The 21,659-nt window shown below is 36.7% G+C and overlaps 1 protein-coding gene across 4 annotated transcripts in view; it reads left to right on the top strand.

Annotated features, from left to right (window-relative positions):
• The window catches only part of pdzrn3b (PDZ domain containing RING finger 3b), a 90,533-nt gene that overhangs the window by 40,115 nt on the left and 28,759 nt on the right, over positions 1-21,659 (top strand). Inside the window, exon 2 of one of the 4 annotated variants that reach the window (XM_058778392.1) lies at positions 430-480. The exons of the other annotated variants lie outside the window; for them this stretch is intronic. The gene's annotated coding sequence lies outside the window, so the exon portion shown is untranslated. The remainder of the gene's footprint in view (positions 1-429; positions 481-21,659) is intronic. 4 annotated transcript variants of the gene reach the window in all.

Below are 21,659 nucleotides of genomic sequence, written 5' to 3'. Positions count from 1 at the left end.
ATAAATAAATATACTAATAAAACTACAATAAAAATATAATTTAAGAAATGTATAAAAATAAATAATAAAAATAAATTATTTATTTATATATAATAAACTATAATTCAGAGTATGACACAAAAAATTTTTTGTCAGAATGTACAGTAGTAGTAACGTTACTTTATTAGATGTGTATTTATATTCCTGTTTTTAATTTTAACTTAATAAATGTATTAATCTAATATTCCGTTCTAATATTGAAGACAGGTGCTTTAGTGGGAGAAGGTGATGTAATGTCATGTGGGGCCAACAGACTTGGAACTATTACAAGCTGTACAGCCAATCAGAATCAGGCATTCAACAGCACTGTGATATAAAATGCAGTAATGCTTTGTCACTTGTTTATTAATCTCTTTATTTTTCTCTCTCTTTCTGTTTTTCTCTCCTCAGGTAAGACTTGAAATCTGAATCTTCTCACCTATAAAGTGTGCAGTCCTTCATGTAAGTAGCTGTGGAGTTTCTGTTGTGCTTTATTCATCCTGCAGAAGTGTAATATACCCTGGATAATGTTGTTTTGACAAACCCTTGGGCAGTTGTGTCTTTTGAAACATTGGGAGCTAAGCTTTCCCTCCCACCTCTCCACTATCTTGTAATCCCGTTGTCAGGCAAACAAAGCCCCTTTGCGGACGTGAGTTGATACCATCTTTTCTCTCTGTTCCTCTGCTTTTTGCAAAAAGGAGCCATTTAACCACTCGTAATCTTTCCCGACCACCACTGGCATAGCCATAATAGATCCTTAACCTGGGCTGACCATCTCGTTAGCATAATCGGTAGTTAAAAAGCAACTTCCCATGGTTTTTTTGTAATTGCCGTCAAAGCGATACGGTGGAGGTAAACCATCAGGGGAATACTCGGGCTCAATGAAAATGATGTGTCAGGATTTGCGGGATAAAAGAAAGAGAGTGGGCCTTTTAGTCAGGGCTTTGAGAGGGTAAGTGCGCTTCTCGCTTCTAGGGCCAAAAGGGAGAGAGTGAAAGCTGTAGTTGTGTCAGTCTGAGAGGCTGGCGAGCAACAGGTCATGAGCAGCATTATGTTGAGCACTTAACCTCAGACTCCGAGACCCTCGCCTCCGCACGCAGCTGCACACGCGCTCACGCGCTGGCTAGCGTTATCTCAACCAGACTCTACCTGGGAAGACATGCTTGGCTGGGAAGCAAGACAGATAAGAAGCCTGCAAAACAGGGAGGACAAAAAACACACCATTCTGCTGTATGGAGGAGAAAGACAGGAAGGAGATGAGAGTGAAACTTAAAGATCTTTGGTCTTTTCGCTCTTATGCCAAGTTCACACTGCACGATTTTCAAACTCGTCGGATCGCTGTTGTTTTCACACTGCGTGACTATCTGGGGAAGCATTCAGTCGCTGCTGTGTTCACATTGCACGATGGATCGGCGACAGGGGCTTTCACATTGCACGATTTCACAATAGGAAGAATCGCCGACAACTCTGTCTGATCCGCAAACCATGTTTCACAACAAAACACACGCGAGAAGTGATAAGGAAATAACGCGAGAACCTGCGTGTGTCAGACCGTTGTTCTCGAGCGAGACTGGAAGTATTAAAAAAATATAGCCTGCAAATTGTCTGTGCTCTGATTTCCAGCTACAAAAAGAAAGACAGATTATGCAGGAGGGAGATGCAGGGATTGTGTTCTGCAAAGAGTGGTAAATAATAATTTGCAGTAACTGTTATGCTGATGTTGCGGCTGGTCAAGCGTTTGTGCTTGTTTCTGTATGATATAATTGAACATATTAAAATACTGATATGGTCTATAACTCCTCACTGAACTTCCCTCTGCCCTGTATCTTTGTCTCTCATTGGCTGAAGGTCATCGTGATGTAGTTTTCAGTCAGAAATCATTGCACACAGTGATTGTGAATCGCCGACAGCTCCAGATATTTAGCATGCCAAATATTTCACGGGCGTCGGCGACGTGTTGGCGATTCCCTCAGATCACGTCTGTGATAATTCACACTGCGCGATTGTCACTCGCGTGAACGAGCTCCGATTTGCCTCCGATGTCGGGCATTTGTCGGCGATTTATCAAAACCTGTCGGCGAGTGAAAAATCGGGCTAAAATCGTGCAGTGTGAACTCGGCATTAGTTGCTAACTAGTGCACCTTTACTTTTTGGTCATCATGAAATGTTAACTTTTTAATGGAGATTTCCATTTTTTGATAGGTTTATCGGTGTTATTTTTTTCCTGTATATTTAGAAGGAATATTTTTCATCTTGAATCCGCGTTTGAAACTAATTTCTGTCTATCTGAAAAACACAATGGAAATATAATGGGGTCTGAATGCCATTTCATGTTGATTTTAACCGTATAATCTAATTTTGCTTTCTTCAGTAGTGTTAAATGGTATTTTAGGAAAGTTAATTTTGCCAAGCAGGATGTGTTCCTGAATCAACAACTTTTGCAGTTTCTGGAACTACATTCTTGTCAAACAAACATAGTCCTAACCATAACCAATAACTAGGTCTACTCTTTATACCAAATGATAGGTTGATAAGAATGTTGTTGAAGCCCAAACCTCAGCCTTAACCCTAACCCTAACCATAAAACCTAACCCTAAAATCTGATTGAATAATGTTGTTCCAGGAACAACAAAGATGTTGATCCAGGAATATGTCTTGCTTGGCAAAATCACTGAAAGCTTCAGGAAAGTTCCACCTCTTTGTCTATTTTTCTGCTTAATTAGTCGATATGAAATTAGCTACAACTAGACTGTTAGTGAAATCCGCGAATATGCCGGATATAATATAATATAATCATTTTTATTTTTTTCTTGTATTGTTTTACTAACAAGAGCCAGCCACATCAGTGAGCCACTTGAAACTTAATATTTGAATCTTGGATTAGAAAAGGCAGCTTTCCTGTTTATCAACATCATAATGCCACAAAACTATCACTATATCATGCCTCGCCCCAGATTTATTTTTCTTTCCAAACCTAAATGCGTCTAGTCCAGACCAAAAATGCTTTAATTGCTGTGCTTTTTCGTTTTTGTTCCATCGTATCAGATTTTTTTTTTTATTAGTGTAGAATTTAATGCAGTTTTCTCAAACTGAGCAATTCGCCCCACAATATTTACAGACATTTTAGATTATATTTGTTTAAATAAATGTTCTGAGAATAGTCATGGTCAACCAGTTTGGCATAAACATCCCTTATGCAGAAAAAACAACAAAAACAGAACATACAGTCGCCTCACCCAATTGTGTTTATAAGGTTTGGTCTGGGCCGTGACACTGAGAATTCTGGGTAACGAAATGAAATGGCCGAGCAAGATGATGTAAGATAACTAGTGGCAGCTGAGCAGTAGTTTTTGGAACTGTTCTTGTTTTCTCAGAGAGCAGGGGTTGATGGGAGAGTGCATGAGTGACATGCGTGTCAGGCAGCATGTGGACTTCCTGCTTCCACGCTTCTCTAGATGTAGCGTTGAACTTCCAGTACTCAGGGTCGGGACAGACATAAAGACATGTCTGAAGCTATGTGTAGAATTATGATGGATTGGGTTGGGTTTATTAAGAGGAGAACTCAAAGAACTCAAGAGTGAAAATAACAATTCATGGGGCGACCCTGCAGACTTCAGAGGAGTTTCAAAGCTCCAGGCAAACAGCCGAAGAACATGAAGAGTCAGCAGGGTGGAAGATGTGAGACAGTATTTGTATGTAGTGAGAAGAGATTGAATAATAGGCCAAGTGGTGCACATTGTGAAGATAATTAACTCGCTCCATCCAAAGCCATCTGCTGCCATATTGCCCTCACATGAACTTTTTTCCCTCTTTCTCTTTATCTTTTTATACAGTCAATGTAGTGCAATAATGATATATAAATTCATACATGTATAGATTCATATAAAGCATTCATTTCAGTCTTCTCTTGAAATAAAATCTTAGACCTCTTAGAAGTAAGTATATGTCTCAGCTCAGGTAATATTTTTACTCTTTTACTGTAGCTGGCTTGGGCAGCTTTCACGGACAGTTTCTTCTCTGATTGACATGAAACTTAAGTCAGCTGGTTTTCCTTATATGTTTTTCCACTGGGCCCTCAATCTAGCTCTGCTCAGACCAGCACTTCTGATTTCCAAGAACAAGTCCATAGCATCCATCCTGTTCTATTTCTGTACAAAGATGGTAATTTACAGTGTACAGGAGCGTGCGGATTGAAGATCGTAAATGGGAAGGGAAACACAGAAACCGAGCAAGGCGTCAGTGGAGTGGAACGGCATTGGAGAGGCTCTCGATGTCTTTGGCTGGGCTCTAGTTGCTCCCTATCTCTGCTTTATCTTTCTTCTGTCGTGTTGAAACTAATTCATATTCAGCTTTTTTCATACAATTACATTTTATACTGACCAAAAAAATGTCTACAACATAAAAAGGAAAAGCAACCGTACAGTATGTGCCATATTTGATTTGGGAGCTGCATACTGAGTTGCATAAATAATCTGATTTGAGAGTGACTTAAATTTTTGTCTGTTTATCACATCAAACTATTGTATGGATTCAGAAGACTTGAATAATAGTCATTTGGACTACTTTATGGTGCTATTTTAGCATTCTTTTGGAATTTGACAGCCAGTGGTCACTATAAACCATCTTTGTTTGGGAAAGAAACAGTTTGAAGTTTCTTCAAAATTCTCTCTTTTTGTTCCATAGAATGAAAAACAGCTTATGGGTTTGTAATAACATGAAACGAGTAAATAACAATAGAAATCGTTTAAATTTGGTTGGGGGTGAAATGTTCCTTGTAGAGATGTATGTGAGTTTATGTTGATGTTAATACAGTCGTTCAGTTGCGAGAAGGAGAAAAAGTAAAACTGCAGAGATCAGCTAAGGGCAATTTAGACAAGCATGTGGTGAATGAGATGATGTTTTTAGGTGGCAGATGTGATGCTTGACCTCTTCTACAGACCGCGTGGTCGAGACATATGGCTAATGCAGTCATTTGTGCATTAATACAGCACACATATGTCTGTGTGTGCAGTGAGTCCAAGTCAAGCAATGCTTTGTTGGGAACGAGAACTTAGGATGGAATTTTCCGAGTTTTCTTTAGAATCCCTGGTGGATTGTTTAAGGTTATTTAAGATGATGTGCTAGTGTTACAATTTACATTTCCAGTGATATACTTCTGGTTATGGGGTCTGTTCTATTACGGTGGTCTCTGTAGGGTCTTGGGTTTCCTTCTGTTTTTGTACTGTTATGACCTTCTGTGCCAGCTCTGGGTTTCTCGTTGGCTTTCTGATATTTCCCTTCTCTTTAGATATTCTTTCTCTACTTTAGCCTTTCTTCTTCTTGCTGAACTTTATAAAAGAAGTTGGATGTCATCCAAGAAATAGTCTTCATTCTGAAATACCTTTATGAGCACATCAAAGATCTTGAGATGTTCTACAACTCACCCATTCTGACGTTAATTCAATTAAAAGCCAAGAGACAGGCAAACCGAGACGGCGAAATTAAGAGTTGCAGGGGGTGCAAAAGGATCTGCTAATCCCAGACGTGCCTTATCAGCCCTTGAGTCAGGTCTAGAGTCAGGCTCCAGCCCCCCTGGATCTCCTCCGTCAGTGGGAATGCCTTTTATTCCACCCCACTGATCTGACTTCAAAGACGGTATGGGGCCCATGGTCCACCCCTGCTGTATACCCTAGCTTTCATTAGAAAGCAGATTACCGCTAATCTGCTGGAGCACACCTGACGTTCACCCTGCACTGCCGGATGGGAAGCAGCTGTAGTATGGGTGTAAAGGGGGATTACTGTGATTGCGGAGGTCACTGCACAAGACCTAATCAGAGATCAAGGTGCCTAGTGGCTAATTTGTTAATTGGATACATGGGAAATTAGAGAAGGGAGAAGAAGGGATAAGTAGCATAGTAAGATGCTGATAAGTACAGTATTAAGGTATCATTTTTAACAGCTATCTTTTGAGCATTACACAGATAGAAGGATTACCTCACTTGTTCTTTCACGTTGCAGTAGTTCTTTGCAGGAATGCATGATATAACAGGCATATTGATACTGGTAGTAAATGTGAGTTTAGTATCATTTTTTTTGTTTGTTTGTTCAGAGCCTGTCTGAAGATTTTTTTAACTGTGGCACATAGGGCTGGGCAAAAAAATCGATTTTTCGATTAATCGATTTTTTTAAATGACGTCGATGCGATATCGATTCTCAAAAGCCACAAATCTATCTTTTCCGGTATTTATTTCAGCAAACATTTAAAACAAGATCTGATTCATGTGAATCTTCTACACTAGATGTCACCCTCTTATCTACCTTGCGCGATGTTCGTTCATTCAGTTCTTATCGGAGATACTGTTTACAAGAACCAAGAACAAAGCAATGTGTGTGATTTGCAAAGCTCAGGTAAAATTCTTAAGTAATACTACAAATCTGCAAAAGCATTTGACATCACGCATAAGGCACCATGATTTCCACAATGAATGAATAGCGGATGGCGCGACGCACTGTTTTGTTTACTGCACATACTAAAGCACGGACTACACTTGCAGTGTTCTCAGCTTCTGCCCTCTCTCTGTATGATGGTATGAACACACGAATATCATCTCCAGCTGCTCTGAGAGTCACTTCATTAGCATTTTACCGTTTAATTTGAGAAAACTACTGTCATATCACATACACACCAGCTGCAAATTCCTCACGGTAACCCGTCAAAATAAAAGTTTGTTTGACGTGAAGAAACGGTGTCAGAAATATTTTTACTATTTAGCAATCTTAAGACTCAATGTAACAACAATGTTGCTACTACTACTATTAATAAATATAAATAAATCTTTATTTTTAAAGGAATGATCACATTTGTTTTCTTTTTAATTTTAACAGTAAACCTCTGTTGTGCAGCACTTTGTTTGCTAAAAAATAAAACGGTTTAATTTTCATTTGATTAGGATAAATTAATGTTTTATGCCTTCATCTGATTACCATAAAAATTAAGAAATAATATTTTTTAGGGCCCCATTATTGTTTAAAAAAGGACCCTATACAAAAAATAATAGGTTTTAAATACAGGCCTGTGGCTCTTAATTTCTTTCTTTTTATTAATTCACCATTTGTAAACTGATGTTTCCTGTTCATTTTTTAGAAATATCAATAGCATTTGTATTAAAACTATATTCACTGAATGTAATCAAAAACATCGAGAATCGAATTGAATCGAGAGCTTGCGAATCGAAATCGAATCGAATCGAGACATCTGAATCGATCGCAGCCCTACCTTTATTTATTCTTTCTTATATATATATATATATATATATATATATGCAAGTTATATTTTCAATTTTACGAAAGAAATGAAGTGAACTACAAATATTTCACATTGAGTTCTTTTGACCTTTAAACAATAAAAATAAATAAATGAAAATAAAAAATTAAGTTTCTGCCATTTATATTGGTTATGTGCTACTAAATATCATTCATTTTGATCTATTTTTCATTTTGAAAAAAAATAATTTAAGCAAATTAGAAATGTTTTACTTTTATGGATTTTTGAAACGCATGAAGACATCACTGTGTTTATTTTAAACAAATCTAACAACTTATATATATCATTTTGAGCTTACATGTTCTCACAAAGGTTGTATTTATCTCACGTGACCGAACATTTGGCCTGCATGACTAGAATCATTAGTGTCCACACATTTCCTGTTTCATGTCTCTGGGGTGATTTAGATCTCCACCGCAGCAGGCACACAGGGCATAATCTTGTGTTAAGACTTAACAGACTGATCTGGATCTGACATTGATCTTTGCCTCTTGCTCGTTACACTTATATGTGCTCACACATGTAATGATCCACACCGACCTTTGACCCATGTCAGCGAGGGGCGATATAATCACTCACAGCTGATGAACATGTATATAAGATGACTGCTGCAAAAGCTGAAGGTTTGTGATTATTGCACTATCCAATGTTAATCAATCATCGCAACAAGTAAAAAGTGTTTCCCTTTGAGAAACATTTGGCTCATAAATTCTTGACTTTACCAAGAATGTGTCTTACTGAACTCAATTTTTCCACAATGAAGTGGACAGAGTTGTGATGTTTTAATTGTGATTTTTGTGTTATCCAAATAAAAATCCATTGTACTCATCAACCATTGGTCGATGTCTAGGATTGTATGGCTCTCTCTAGGTTTAGAGGGAGGTCTGTTGTCAGGTTACTGCATGTGCTGCCCGTATTAACCTCCATCACTGCGAGGAATGACTAACATCAGAGCCTTTCTAGTTAGAGAAGTTATTATTCCAAGTTAAAATGTAACCTAGTCCAAAGCAAAACATATAGGTAAACTGCAGGGAATTACAATGTAAAACTTGTTTAGGCTAAAATATTGAGGTAGATCTTTATATTTTATGAAGATAATGTGTTTTTGCCAATGCAAATGTCTAGATTTTGCAGTTTGGATGTGAGGTTGTTCCCCAAGTCTTCATGATATTGTCGTCTCCTTCCTTTAATGTATATGATGAGATTGATTTGGCTTTTGTTTTTAATGTTCATGAGGTGAAAGTATAATTGCTTATAAAAGTAATAGCATACCTCTTTTACACAAGCTGGCTAATTTAAGGTATCATTTATGTCTAAAGCACAAAAGTGAAACATTAAAGTCGGCATGAAATGGAAATTCACACCATCTAATTTCTAAATATGTCTTAATGGTTTTATTTTGAATGATTCATCCATGCATACGGTTCATTTTATAGACAAAACTTCTATCTAGTTGATGTATGCCAGACTTCTCAAATAATTTAGTTCTGCTTAAACCTTGTCTCTTTCTTACAATTGACTGCAGACTCACGGTTGACCTCCATCTAGTCCCGCCCTACATTTAATTTTTTTTTAAAACAGATTTGCAGATATGCAAGAAATGATCTGTTGCTACTTCCTGTACTTCATAATTTTAATACTTAAGCTTAGACGCATGTTTAGATCTCTAACCCTATGCATGAAGAATGGAAGTAGTAAGCACTGCTAAAAAAAATAGTCTCAAAGGAGGTAATGATGTCACTGTGTGTGGACTTAAAGTTAGTTAAAGAAAACATCGTTTTTCCGAACAGTCTTCACAGCACTTGGCTTCATCCTAGTGCCTCACACATGAGAGGTATTTTCAGAGTGTGTGGTACCGAATGTTCTTCCAAGAAAGAGAAGTTTAGCAAAGCTAAGTCATGTATACTTAGCCTCCCTCCTCATATAAGCATGCTGAAACACTCACACAGCTCCGGTTGTCGTTGTGGACGCTGTTTTTTCTATGCCACAGATGGCCTGTCTTCGAGGTGGTGGGGATTACTGGTGTTTAGGCAGGCCAGTTTGGGAAAGAGCTGTTTACTGTAGGCTGCTGGACTCCGTGCTGCCGCGGCCACATTCGGTTCCCTTTCCTGTCTCCGTGAGGCCAAGCCACACACCATACGGCAAGTAGGACACACTTACGCACAGACCCACACTTGTGCAGCGGCTGAGTTCTAATGCCACACAGACAGAAGAAAAACAGATATTAAGGCTTTATTTAGCCTATTAAAGGAATAGTTAATGCAGAAATGAACATTTTGTTATCATTAGTCATTGCAGACCTGCATTCATTGTTTTGTTTTTTTCCAAGTTATTTAACAGAATGTTAAGGCTGCTCTTTTCAAAGGTATTAAAGGTCTTCTAAAGCTTACTTTGGCTGTTTTAAAGACTCATACACTGTGTTCCAAGTCTTTTTGGACAAATTGCTTCCTTAAATCATCGTTTGCTGAAAGCTTCACCTCCTTTATAGCTCTCAAATTTTGTTTGTGCTTATTTAAACATGGTGTCTGAAACATCGTTGTGATTGTGTCTGAATGTTCTGAACTGAATGAATGAGAGCTTGAGAGCACCTCTTTGGTGGACCTTTGGTGTATCATTCTTCTGAGTATTTACAAAGTATCTGTCCCACTTCTTCATTAAAGGTATAGTTTACACAAAAATGAAAACTCTTTATTTACTTTTTATTTGTCATTATTTACTGAGCCTTGTATTGTGGCAAAACTATGATTTCCTTCTGTATAACATAAAAGAAGATTTTGAGAAATGTCTCTATTATCTGTTACCAGCATTATCATCAATGCAAAATATCTTCTTTTGTGTTTCGCAGATGAAAGAAAGTCATACAGGTTTGGTGAGTAAATGATAACAGAAACTTAATGCTAAAAATAACATTATTTTGTGTATTTGGTGTAATGTAATGTAATGTGTTTACATTGTTTAAGGTTCAAAAAACACATTATATTCCACATACCGTACATTATTGTTTCTCCTCTCTGCCCTGCCTTTCTGAAACGCTGCATTTTTACAAAGCTCATCATTCGGAAAAGCATGGTGTGCTCTGATTGGCCACCTATCCAGTGCATTGTGATTGGCTGAATACGTCAAGCGTTTGATGGAAATACTACGCCCCTAACCATATTTGGAAACACACAGCGTCTCCACGACATGGCGGCAGCGAGAATAAAAGTTACGCCGCCGCCTTTCTTTACGTATACATTTGGGCAGTGTTATGCAAATGTTCCCACACAATGACATAGATTTGTGGAGGCGTGTTTAAATGAAGCATTTATAGGAAGGTGTGGATGAGTCTTAACTTTTAGAAAGAATATCTCTTTGGGTTTGAGACTTTAATCTTTGCAGCTTTATGGATCTTATATATGCACGAACAGCTTGTAACACTCCAAAGACAAAGGAAAACATATGACCCCTTTAATACCTTACAATGACTATACAGGCCAAGTTTTTGAACTCTGAATAGGTGTTGTTGACGTCTGAATGTGGGCGGACGTGTGAAGGTTTTTATGTTGTGACGTAGTACTGGGATGTTTTTGCAACTTGACTTCAATAAAATGGCCTTTCTTCATTGGCTAGAAGGCTTTGGACTATAACCTGGTTTTTGTGGTATGGTGTGTTTGCATAATCTTTCATAACTTCAAACTTTCAAAAGATGACAAATGTCATGTTTAAATTTTGTTTTTAGTTTGAGCTATTTCATGGATACACATGCAAACTATGCTAAACTCCATTGGAGACAGAGGTGTCTCTGTGCTGAATGATGGGAGAGATGTTTGTGTGGCATGGCATGGCATGACTGTACACATACACACAAACATTCCAGCTGCACTCCTGCTAGAGCCTCTGCACCCAGGTGCTTCCTGTCTTTAGTTAGTCGTAAGAAAGAATGTAATAAACCTGAAATTAACTGATATATAAGCTGGTCACTCTCATAGTCTCCCATATGTTTTGGATATATTTATAAGTAAGCATTTTAATATTTATACAGCTATTCATAATTTTGGGGTCAGTAAGATTTTTTTTTTTTCCCAGTAAGAATATCAAAATTGATGATAAAAACATCAATCTATCAATTAAAGATTTATATTTGTAATAAATGCTGTTCTTTTGAACTTTCTATTCATCAAAGCATCCTGGAAAAAAAATAAATAAAATAAATGTATATATATATATATATAAGAAACATTGATAAAGAAATATTTCTTGAGCACCAAATCAGCATATTACAATGATTTCTGAAGGATCATGTGACATTGAAGATGAGTAACGGTTGGTGGAAATTCAGCTTTGCCATCACAGGAATAAATTATATTTTAAAACATATTATGTAATATATTTACTTTATATATTTTCAGAATATTAATGTTTTTATTTTATTTTTGGTCAAATAATTGCAGCCTTTTCTTTCAAAAACACATCTTTCAAACCCCAAACTTTTAAATAGTAGTGTAAATATTTAATATCCTATGCCATTGCTTAATGTTCTGAATCAATATCACTGTTTTATATATAATGGATAGAAAATAAGACATTTATTAAGTTGGTTTTACATTAATAACATTTTTTTGAATTGATTACAAGCATGAATGAGATTTGAGAGCTCTCTCTCTCTTTCTCTCTCTCTCTCTCTCTCTCTCTCCATATGTTGTGTCAAATCATTGACATCAGACTTGTCACTTGTTTATGTGTCTGGGTTCATGGTCTTAAAATGCTTAAAGAATGTTTGTATCCTTGAACGAAGCAGACCTTTTCTGACCAACAGTGAAACTTCAATCAAAACTGCTCATGCTTCATTCATTCCAGATCTTTTTGCCTCGTCTATGTCAAAACACAAAGACTAGTTTAAGCATTATGGTGGCAAATATTACATTACCCTGTGTATTTTCCAGCAAAGTGCACCCAACTCTGCATTACACAACTGTTTCTGTCAGGGCGCGAGGATTTACGGGCTGTTAGGTGCCAGGTGTGCCGTTACTGTAAAATATTTATGTGCTCACTGAAAAATGTGCTTTGGCGCTTAAGTTGGGCTGTTGTCTGTTGAAGCAGGTCTCTGTTGACCTGTTACAATGTCTTGTTTTTAAGAGACTGAGGGAATGTGATGTTGTTTGCCCTGCCTTCGGGACCAGCTGGATTCAACCATTGCAGTGGAGGTGAATTAGACAGGAGGAGAGGAGATCCCTCTAGTGGACAAGTCAGTGCAAATTATTTTCCAGAAACATTCAGAGCACTCCTTCTTTGCAAATTTTATTATTTTGGGTATAGATAATTGTGATTTTAATGACTGATTCTTGCTTGAATAATCATATTGTAACAATCAATTAAAATCTTAAAAAGATAATATTTAATACTATTTATTATATTTATTTTATATTTCATTTTTATTTTATATTCCAGTTTTTATTTTAGTAAACATTTACAAAAGTAAAATAAAACCTTTGGTACTTGTATTTTTTATTAATTCATTCATTTATTTTAGAGAGAATTTGAAAGAGATAAGACCTTAAATTTGTACTTACACGTGCTAATTTGTCTTTTTGCAATTGTATGTATGCCATTGGAAGGTTTGCATTTGTCAACACTCATAATCACCTCCCAAACAATTACTGTGGTGTTGCCATGTTTTTCGGGGCAATGCTATAATAGTAGTCTTTTGAAGTACATTGAATAAATGCCATATAAATACCATGAATGCACCGTGTCATGATGATCTTACCAGTATTGTATTATGGTACCACTATGGTAAACATTAAAGTGGCAGAAAGATAATGGAAGCTATTTGCAATTATTCTCTTTAATTTTACTCATGCATGAGCAATAATTGTATAACTGAAGTAGCAGTTCAGTTCAGTGATGAACAAAGCTCATCATCAGTACATACTTGAGGAAAAAAGCAGAACATTTTTTGTGCAGCTGTCATTGTAGTGGCTTTACTCTGTGTGATTCACAGGCTTTTATCTCTGTAGTCTCTGACTTTCTTTTCTGAGAGTCTTTGTGTTTAATATAGGCTCTGTCTGTGTTTGAAGAGCTTGGCTTGTAAGGCAGACTGTTGTGGTTTCTGACAGTGTTTGTTAAGTTGAAATGTACTATTGTATGGCTTAAGGAATATGAGGGTCAAGCTCAGAGCAGACAGTGACATTTGTTCTGTATCCGACCCCAAACAACCAGCAGACATCACATAATGCTCTTTTGGTTGCCTCAAGGGCTGTTTAACTCAACAAACAGTTAATAGAAAGTTCAGCCGTGCTTTTGTGGAGAGGAGCACATCTGTCTTTGTCTAAAGATTTTTGAGAAGAATGCAGTCAGAAGTGATAGAAAATGGTTTCTCCAACATGAAATTTTAGAACAAGTAAGTAATTTAATGATTTATTCCTGATATCATTTTAAATGTAATCCTGTTTAAGGTGATTCAGTAGAATTGACCACATACAGTAGAATTGCTTTTTCTTCACTCACAGTAGCGCAGATTTTGAATGCAAAAAGATGTTGTAAGGAGAAATTGTGGATAAACTAAAGATTTCATTGAATTTAGTAGAAATAATTTAGTTACTTTAGGATACTATGAGACAGATTCAGTACCGGCATGGTCAGACATTTTATTTTATTTTATTTTTGTACATATAAATTAAAGTACATTAAAATAATTTATTTGTGGATTTGTTTATTATTAATATTATTTGTAGTAGTATCACAAAATGAAAATAGAAATGTATTCCTTTTTATGGCTAAGTGCTCTTGATGTTTTAAGACATGCTGTTGAATCATTGTGAACTATGCAACACTCTTGCATATCATTTCTAGCACAATCCAAGGATAAAAATCCAATAACACCTGATTTTTATCCTTTTTAGCTCTAAATGCTGGTGATGACACAGCGATTTGCCTTTGAGATTGTGTTGCTCCTGGTTGCCTCATAAAGACAGACACACTCACAGATTCTTATTGTTCTTGCCGAGAAAGGTACAGTAGCTTTTGGGAAAGTGAGCATTGATGGGAGGGAGATGTGTTTGGATATTTTTGGCGGTCTAACATATCCTGAGGGCAGAGTTACACGCTGGATGATTCACACACACTGTATGTCCAGATGGACTCAGAGGGGGTTCATGAGAATGAAATCTGAGAGAGATTCAGAGGGAGTGGAGTGGGTAGAGATGAGAAAAATCCTCCTAGTGAGTGGAAAAAGCAGAACAGAACAGCATAGAAAGAAAGAGTGTGAGAGAGATAGAAGATCACAGACTTAGAGACAGGTAAAGAAAGAACCTTCAGCCGAAGATAAAGAGGGAATCGCATGGGAGAGCAGGGAATAACAGAGACGTCCCGAGGAGTGTTGTGATGAGTTCCGGGAAGATTTATGAGATGCCGTTGAATGTAGCAAGCAAACAGTAGACCTCCTCCACCTGCTCTCTCTTTCTTTCCCTCTCTATCTGTCTTGCTATGTCTGGGATTTGCTCTCTTGTTGAAACTGTTTGCACAGATTCTCAGTTTGCTATAAACTCCCAGACACTGTCAACTTTCCACTCTGTTTTCACACACACATTTTTCCCCTTCTCTGGCCTTTTTCACACTCTCGACATATTCACACCCATTATTCACCTTGGTTTGAAGAGGTTTGTCAAATATCTAATTTCTTTTTTTTTTTTTTTTTTTTTTTTTTTAAGAAGCAGGATGCCCTAAGATGATGAAAGTTCGCAGTGATTCAACAGCATGTCTTTAAGCACCAAGAGCACAAAAATGTTTTAATTTAGCGATGCTACTACTAAGGAATAAAATATAGTACAAATATTAATATTCTATTTATCTTTTATTATTATTTTATGTATAAAATAAAACATTATTCATTGTTATTTATTAAAGACAATGAATGATATGAGAAAACAGCAAATATCAATAACATGGTCACTTTTTTTTCATGAAAAATATAAAGAATTGCTAATCACTTTTTAGTTAAATTTGAGTTGTAACCTCCACAGTCCATAGTTCCCCCTTCACAGATTTCTGAGCGGTGGGTTTTTAATGGCTCTTTACCCCCCAATCATGAATATGTGGTTACAGTACTCTGTCAAAACTTGTTACCAATAGGGGGAGCTAAAACTTCAAAAATAATTTCTCCTATCACTGCTATCTCTAAAAAATCTAGTCTCAACACTTTAAGTGATATATTAATAATAGTTTGATTATATTATCATGTACTCTGCAGTAGCTTCTGTGTGTATAGACATTTCATAGATAAGTATTAATGCCATGCTCATTCATCTTTTTTTGTATTGCAGGTAATTCACAGTATGTGAAATCTTATGATTCCAAGATTTTTGTTAGGATGAGGGTATAACTGTGACATTTCAAGTCAAGTCGATTCTTCAGTTTTATGCAACCTGAAAACAAATTGTGAGATTACAGTGGACAGAGATCAGTGCATAAGGTTTATGTAAATCTGTGCATTAAACCAGTTCACTGATTGGATTTGTGACATAACCTTAAGCTAATCTCTCTTGTTTAGCTGCACTGAACCTCTTGTTTGCTGACGCACTGGTCAGTTTATGATGGCTGAAACTTCCATTCTGCCTAACCTGGTTCTACAGTGAAGCCTTTATGATAATCGCATTATAGAACAACAAAAGGCCCACTTCACTTGAGCTCTGTCTCTCTTCCCATATTCCCAACGACATAAAGGCTGCTCTGAGGGAATATCTAGACTCTAACTTGCATAAAACCACAGCAGCAGTCAAATTTTCTTTAGTTAGGTTAGAGGCACATGTTCTTTAGTTTGATTGATGCCCTTATCGTGCCATTTCTTTTGGTTCTACCTCAATTTTTGGGTTGTTAATGAACAGTTGGATATGATGAACAGGTTCACAAGCCAGTCTATAGCTCTTTTAGGTTCTTTGACATTGTGCACTTGTAAATTGTTGATATGAGTGTGTGTGTGTGTGTGTGTGTGTGTGGCTCCCTGCTCACCTGTTTGCCTCATTAGGGTGCTGGTGTTTGGTGAGCTGTGAAGAAACATCAAAGTAGAGTTGTGGGTAATGAATCTCCATCATCCTCGAGACACTAATACTACTGAACATAATAGCACTCTTCACTCCCCACTGAGAGAAAACAAGACAAAAAACAAAGAAAGGAAGAGAGTATGTGGGAATTTGAGGAAACAAGTGAACCCAGTTAGTATGATGGACACCATATTCAATTAATCACCTAGTCTGCAGACTAAAATGCAGAATATAGATAGATATAGATTTAGTTTGCTTGTTCATTGATCTTTAGTTATTATGATTTGATCACTTTTTATTTATATTCATGCACCATTCATACTTTTTTGGGGTCACTTTATTTTAAGGTACAAATCTTGCTATATTAATTAACTATTAACAATGACATTTGCCTCCATAAACAACTAATTACTGCTTAGTATGGTAGTTATTGGGTAGGATTAGGGATGTAGAATATGGTCATAGAATATGTGCTTTATAAGTACAAATAAATAGTTTAGATGAGTTAATGACTATAAAGGACCAAATGTGACCCATTAGAAACCATATAGCACCTTAAGCTGGTTCTGCTTGCACACTGTGGTTTATTTCTGCACATTACATTCTGAGTTAAAGGATTGGTTTAGTAATAGCTTTAATTCATAAATGCACCCTGGAGCTAAATATACATGTAAGAGCAAATTTGATTTGGGCAATTTCACATGAAATACGAATGATTTAAAATGTAGAGCTTCATGTAATATTGCTGTTATGCACCAATTATTGTATTTGCCTCATTTTGTTTTGTGTGCTGTTCTGCTTCTGTCTATGCGAGAGCTGTGGATCAGCAGCCATGTGTGTGCTTTTTTTTTTTTCCAAAAGGTGGCTGTTTTAGAGGGCCACGGTTGAAGACCCTTTCTCTCCGCCCCATCACACATCTACACACACCCTCACATATAACACAACCCCTGAAGGCCCTGCGGGGTCCCGGTGTCAACATTTGAATGGCGGGTACAAAGTTAGAATTCATTGTTATGGTTTCTGGGAGAAAGATGCAGAACGGCCACTGTCACTCACCCGTTACGCTGACAATGAAGGGGGCTCCTCCTGCCCTCTTCCCTTTGTGTCCTTATTGAATTATGGCACTGGTTCTCTTTGTGTGTTCTGGCAATAGTAATTGAAAACATGTGACAGAAAAAGCAGTCAGGAGAGAGAGGATATGCCTCACTGAATATGACTCCATCAGAGAAGCCAAAGTCAGAGAGAAGCAGTGATTAATATTACAGAGAGAGGCTGGGTTGCGTGAGTATGGGGTTCAGTCATAAGCCTGATGGCTTATTGGTAAAAGTTTTCTATCTTTCAGTATTACTTTCCATAATTAAGTTTTAGTGTGTTTTATATTAGTTTAAAATTGCATTGCCAATAGCAAAATTGATACTAGAAAACTAGATGATAATAAATTTGATTTTACTTATTTTTTGATTATCCTTTAATAGGATGTTATTTAATTAACACACACACACATATATATATATATATATATATATATATATATATACACACACAACTTAGAAAAATCACCTTTGTATGTGTAAAACAAAATACAAATAACAATATAATGAATAGAATAGTCTCCTCCCTCTTGTGCTTATTATTATCATTATTGAACAGCTATTGTAGTCAGTCTTCAGGAAAATGTCTACCCTCACTGTTTGATATTTCAAAGGGTTTTTACAGTAATTAAGATTTACAGTAGCAAACTGCATTTTATTTACAGTTGCAAACTGTAAATTACTGTAAAAAATCCAATTCATCAGTATACTACTGTAATTCATTCATTTTAATATAGATTTCATTATTTTTATATAGAATTCATTATTTTTATATAGAATTCATTTTATTATTACTCTACAAAGGTACTACTGGCATTCAGTTAAAACAGACGCAATTACAAAATATCAAATTCTTTATTTAAAACATTGCATGTATAACACTTAAAAATATAGTCTTCCAATGCTGGAACAGTGCATCTTCACCATTTTTCCTATCTTAGGACGTTTTGCAGTGCATTATGTTGTGTCCTCTGGATTTATCCTCACAAAGAATCTTTAGGCAACAGAAACATAATGGAGAAAAAAGACAAACATCTGCAAAACCCAGGTGCTGCTCCAAAACGTGGCCACCACATTTGCTCACCATCCACTTTGTTAGTGACAGAAATGTCTTCTCTGAAAAACAAGTAGTAGAAATGGCACACTTTTAAAAGGCAAACTCCATATAGAACACACAAACCTCTCAAAACCATAGTTGGCCAACATTAACTAACACCTCAACAAAATTTCACATTCGTTAACCTAATGTTAATATGTAAAAAAATTTAATTCGGTACCTTAATTCAATAAGCTGACAAAAGTCGTTTGAAACAACAGCGCAGTTTACCATAGTAAGTTTGTTACTGCCATGTTGACGGGTAAATGTTACTAACGTTAGGTAAACTGGTGTGCAAAAATCTGACACAAACACAGACAAACGTACATATAGTTTTATCTTGCTTGCTGGTCTTATTATCTCGTAAGGTCCATCGACACACAGCGCAGATGTTCTCCGGAGCTCTTCCACTCTCGCAGTTTCATCCCCGAGGCAAAACTATGCGACTCGATAAAAAACAATATAGAACCCATTATATATACAGTAGTGTGTGTGTATATATAGTAATATTATATACTAGTATCTACAGTGGATGCAGACAGTAAAGTGATGCCCCGGTATATTTCTGACGTACAGATGCACTCCAAGCGCTGGCGCTGTTTCTGAGACAAAGAACAAATGGATTTTCCAATCATTACAAGCGATGTAACACGTCCAGTGTAGTCAGTCCCAAGCTGTTGCGGCGTTATAGACACGGTAAGAAATTAGGAAAATAAAACAACCACAATAGAATGGCGCCAAAGAGGCTGTTACAGCAAATACAGTATTATACAGCAATTTTAAAAAATACAGTAAGTCTCTGTATGTGGGGTCTGACGTCACAGAAAATTCCCATGATGCAAAGGGTATTACAGTTATACAGTTATTACAGTTAAGGGAATTTGCAGTGTTATACTGGGCGATATACAGTAAATAACTGCAGAAATTACAGAAATATCTTAACAGTGCTTTTCTCTGGTGTTTAAGAAGAGTTCAAGTTTTCATATAAGTGACAAGTGTGCATATACCAGCATTTGACACAAACTGTTCCCTTTGATTTCTCAGACAGTTTAAAAACTGTGAATAATAGATCTATCTATAGTTTAATGCCTTAACACACTGATTAGGAAATATCAGCCCAGTAGCAGTAGTAGGGTTCTTCTCCCCTTAGGCATTGAACTATTTGTGTGTTTTGGCAATTCTGTAGCAAATATTGGTTGAGACTTTGGTTGAGATGCTCATTTTGTCATTTGCAAAACACTCTCTCTCTTTGCTCACTCACTCTCCCTCTTTTTTGTCAGGCAGCCGACAACGGTTAAGAGACTCCTTCGTTCCCCTGCTTAATGGAGTCTGATGCCCTTCTAACTGAGCCATAGTATTGTATGCCATAATGACAGCATTTGCAGAGTACTTCAGCACAAATGAAGTTTGAATTGGATGAAAATTATAGGACCTGGAGTCTTTTTAAAAGCCTCAGACAACCATTTCCCCCCCCCCATTCTCAGCCCTGGAAAGAGGGGCTATGGGAAGACTAGGGTAAAATTATCTTCAAACAAACAGGCAGCTCGCTGTGGCTGTGTGGGGACAACAGCTCTTAGGGAATTAGAGCCACGCTAATAACCCTGGAGTAAGAGAACACTGCGGCGTTCGCTAATGGGGAAACCGCCTCTTTGTGGCTGGTGGTTCTCTCTTAAAGACATTTGAAAGAAACAACAAATACACTCAAAAGCTCCCAAATGACAGTCTTGATTAGCATTTGTCGCTTTTCTTCTGCTTTTGAAAACCGTCTTCAAAGCGCTTGTTAGTTTTTACCACACACAATTTTGCGTCATTAGCACTGGTGTAGTAATAAGGCTGTTTAATCTGAATGTTTTTAACAAAAATCTAGCTGCGTTTGATGGTATATTTGATTTGACAGAAATCCTTCCATGCATGAATCAACCAGAACCTTTTAATGCATGCTCTTAAAAAGTCAATATAAAATTGGATAACCTTTTGGAAAATGAGACGTTAAATAATGGCAATTGTTACAAATGAATTTTTCATGCATGCTAAAATGATTAGAGACTACAGTCTGAACCCCAAGACGACGGTGTTTCAATACAGAGAGGCAAATCCGAGGTGAAGATTTGATAAATTGCACTTTGATTGTTATCTGATTATACTTTGACATGTTATCCAATTTAAAACGTCTCGCTAACAAGATTTGTATTGTCTGGAGTGGATCTTTCTGGAGACAAACAGGCAGGAAGCGTGATGGCACAAGAGCAGTTCTAGCATTTACATGAAATTCAGATTGGCTGCAATTGTCATATTGTACACATTTTTGCTTTCAGTGTAGAGAGGCAAATGAAAATAAGTGCAAATGTGCAGCATATTTCAATAGTTTTTTGTTGTTTTTAATGCAAAAAAATCTCTAACACTAGTGTTCTCTATTCTTTTTCTGTTCTATCTACTTGTTTTCTTTTAATTTATTATGAAAAAAAAAATCTTGATACGTGTACTGCGTTAGATTAAGTGGGACTTGTCACAACACTTACATATTACACTTACTTTTGTTGGTTTGATTGGTTCTATTGTCCTCATTTGTAAGTCGCTATATATATATATATATATATATATAGAGTATATGTTATTGTACCACCAACACTTTTATGCTTAGGTACAGATACTTCAGATTTGATTTCATGGTGCCTTCAAAGGCAAATAAAAGTGAAAACGTTTAAGGATACATTAGTGGCATGGTTCAGCACCACTCCATACACACTCGTACAGCTCATATAGACAACATCTGGCTTCTGGCATTTATTTTATTTAATTTTTTCAAATCCTATAAATAAGTAATCAGAGTAGAAATGTACAGGGTGTGTCAGAGGTAATCCCAAAAGCCTGTAGTAGAGAACGTATCTCCTAGAAATTCCCTGATCGGCTTGCAGTGCATAAAATGCTTGGAAGACTAAACAGATTATTTTCTTCTACTTTTTTTCCATGTAATCACCTCTGACTGGGCTTGTTCAGATGTTGACAAGGTTTTTGTGTAACCTCAATGGCCCCTGCTGTCCTGTTTGTGATATTTCAACCAATACCCATGCTTTACTTGTGTTTTTGAGTATTTGTAAGTCACTTTGCATATGCTAAATGAAGATAGCAAAATC

Source organism: Onychostoma macrolepis, chromosome 06 (genome assembly GCF_012432095.1).
Source record: "Onychostoma macrolepis isolate SWU-2019 chromosome 06, ASM1243209v1, whole genome shotgun sequence".
Classification (NCBI taxonomy): Eukaryota; Metazoa; Chordata; class Actinopteri; order Cypriniformes; family Cyprinidae; genus Onychostoma; species Onychostoma macrolepis.
This window is presented reverse-complemented; position numbering and strand designations above follow the sequence as displayed.